The sequence below is a fragment of the Aethalodelphis obliquidens genome, unplaced genomic scaffold (genome assembly GCF_003676395.1).
Source record: "Aethalodelphis obliquidens isolate GAN/ISIS:26980383/991018 unplaced genomic scaffold, ASM367639v1 scaffold82, whole genome shotgun sequence".
Taxonomy (NCBI): domain Eukaryota; kingdom Metazoa; phylum Chordata; class Mammalia; order Artiodactyla; family Delphinidae; genus Aethalodelphis; species Aethalodelphis obliquidens.
Window position 1 is genome coordinate 640083 of NW_020838026.1, and position 2942 is coordinate 643024.

A 2942-nucleotide genomic window follows, 5' to 3' on the forward strand; every position below is an offset into this window, starting at 1 on the left:
GTCTTCCAAACTGCCCCTTGGATGATCTGGTAGCCTTGCATAGAAGTAACCTGCCCCTTCGCCCTGCATCTTGCCTGGAGACTGCAGCTATTTCAGGTTAGGTGACTCGGAGCCCGGGGAAAGGGGAAAGTGATGCCATAAGCTGTTTAATAAGGAAAGTGGGTTTCCTGTCTCTTGATTCGCTGGCTGACCAGCTGGGGTTGAGTGTGGGCCCCGCCCAGCACGCGGTGGTCAACTTCGTCTGTGAGCTCCCAGCCTGTCTCCCTCAGCTTTCCTCAGAGACACGGGTCTGAGAGGCCTTCTGAGACTCCGCTTTCTCCAGGGGAAGGATGCTTCATCCCACAGGGCGGGCAGGGTCTGCGCCCCCTTTGAGGAGGAGCCCATGTCCCATGGTCGTGTGCAGGGGCGTGTCTCAGGCAGGGGTGGACTGGAGTCATTATTAATATTTTTCAATACTGTCTTTATTTTTGATTTGAGATCTAAAATATTTGGGGTTAAACTGATTTCACCTGTTTTCCTTTGCCCTTTTCATGCAGAGGAAACCTGGTAGGATTAACAGGTGAAATTTCCTGACTAGGGTTTGTTTTTTTTTTTAAAGGTTGACAAGATAGCTTCAGGGAGGAAACAGACTTCACAGAGCATCAGGGCAACTTTGTCACTCGCCAGGATTAGAATTCGGGGCCAAGGTGTGCATAGCTGGAGCTGTTTCTTCCAATTTTGTTAGAAAAAGCCTTTTGGTGGATTGGGGTGGGCTGGGGGAAGGAACTGTACATAAAGTACATTTTATTACTATGTAGAGAAACACAGGGAAAGAAAAGCTCATGGTTAGTCCGAGGCTTGCTTTGCTTGCGTGTGACAGAGCTTTCGGCGGGGGCATCACAGGGATTGTTGGGGAACAGCAGGAAGGTGGAGTTCCTGGGGGCTCCCCTGAGTTCGTCCCCCAGCCCCTCTGGGAAGCGGGCATCCATGGCTCAGTTCTACCTTTCTATCTTCAAAATAAAGGGAGGCTGGAGGCTTGGAGTCCCGTGGGTCTGCATTGTTGCCTTGAGGAGAGGACCCAGGAGTGTTTTGGGAAGGGCGTTAGAAAGCTGGAGTGTGGAGAGGAGGTCGGCTTTCTGCCGCGTGTCTGTAAGGCCGGAAGGGGAGTAGACAGCCAGGTCGGCCCCGGAGTGGGAGGCGGGGATGGATGTGACAGTAAGACCAAAGCCAGGGACATCAAGCTTACCTTTCTCTCTGGGCACGTGGTAACTTAGTTACTATTCAGGGTGCCGTGTACAGGTTGGGCGTGGCCCCAGGAAGAGAAAGAGGAGAGGCTGCCCTGGGGTGGGGTGGAGGCAGTGAAGACCTTTGCAGGGGGCGATGCAGTCATTGAAAGAAGCCTGGGGGTGAGTTTTGGATCCCGAAGGTGTCTTGCTTCTTGGCTGGACGTCCTTGCTCCCTCTAGAGTCAGCCTACGACGCTGAGTGCCCAAAAGCATGGATGTATTCTCTGTGATGTCAGTTTGTGGGGACTCCTCAGGCCCAAAGCTGGGAGACTTGTCTTGAGGTCCCTGTGCTACCAGCAGCTCTGTGTTAGTGGAGAAGGAAGAACTGTTCTTAGGGATTTGCCTCTGTTCTCATAAGGAGAAGGGCAGCTGGCCTCTTCCATGATCTGAAACTCGTCCTGAGACAGTGTCGCTGGGGGTGGAGAGGAGGGACTGAGGCTGGGTTACACCTTTCCTCCTGAGGGGGCAAGACTGCTGCAGATCACAGAGCTACACAGTGGCTGTGTTCCTACCGCTTTCGTCCTCACCTCTCTTCTTTTGTGAGATGAAAGCTACCAGTCTGGTGGACGTAGGAGGGTGAAAGGGTTCACCCTGAAATCAGACCAGCCATTCCTCTGTCCTCTTTGATGTCTCCAAACCTGCCTCCTTTCACATCAAGAGGCAGAATTTAAAAAGTTGATAAACCAAGGATCAATGCCCAGATTGGACGTCAGCGCTTTAGCAACTCGATGTTTGGTTAGGGGTGTCCATTACCACCCCCTCTGACTGGCAGTGAATCCACACTGGTCCAGTGCTTTATTTCTGGGCCCCCTGTCTGTGCTTTCAAATAAGTTTTTCATGAGCAAGTATAATATTTTGTTTGTTGGGTTACTGAGCGGGTAGAAGTGTTTCTATGACCCATTTTAAGCTAGAAGAATAAATCAATAGGTTGACTCTTATCCAAAGACATTCCCACACCCCAAGGGTTTCTGTGTAGGATGAGGAAAAGTGAGGCATAAGTGCAAACATCACTGCTGGCTGCCCATACGTTCTAGAAGAGCTGGTGCATCTTGACTGCTAAATACTCTGGTAGAACAGCAGCCATTAATAAAATCACTTGGACAGTCTTCTCCGTGGTGGGTCAGCAGTGGTAGTTAGGGTTTCCGAAGAAGGCTGATGAAACAGTCATTAGCTTCAGATCACTGGCTGGGAGAGCTGGACTGGGGGGTTAGGGAGAAGTGGTACAAGTCCTCAGTTCCTGTCCCTGGTCCTTTGCCATCTGTCCTTCCCATCCCACTTGATGGTGACATGAATGGCTGCTGGGCCTCTTCTTCTGGAGCTTGAAGAAATATGCTCTACCAATCCCTCCCCTCCCTGGCACTGGATTCCCCGTCTTTATTGTAGGACCCAGGCCACCCTCTCCCTTCCGCCCCATATACACACCAGTTACTTCCTTTTCCTTCCTATCCCACTTCACGGCTCCAGGGATCCTGACCTTGTGCATGGTTTATGATGGGGAAGTGGTTGGGTGGGGAAGGGAATCTGAGAGGGGAGAAGGTTTGGGCTGGGGAGGGGGGATTTGCATTTTCAGCCTTACAAACACTGCCAGCATGAAGGAAGGGGCAAATGCCGACTTTCCTCCTATTGGTTGATGAGGGCTTAGGGGCTTTTTGGTCCTTTTTGGCTTATGGCATCTAAG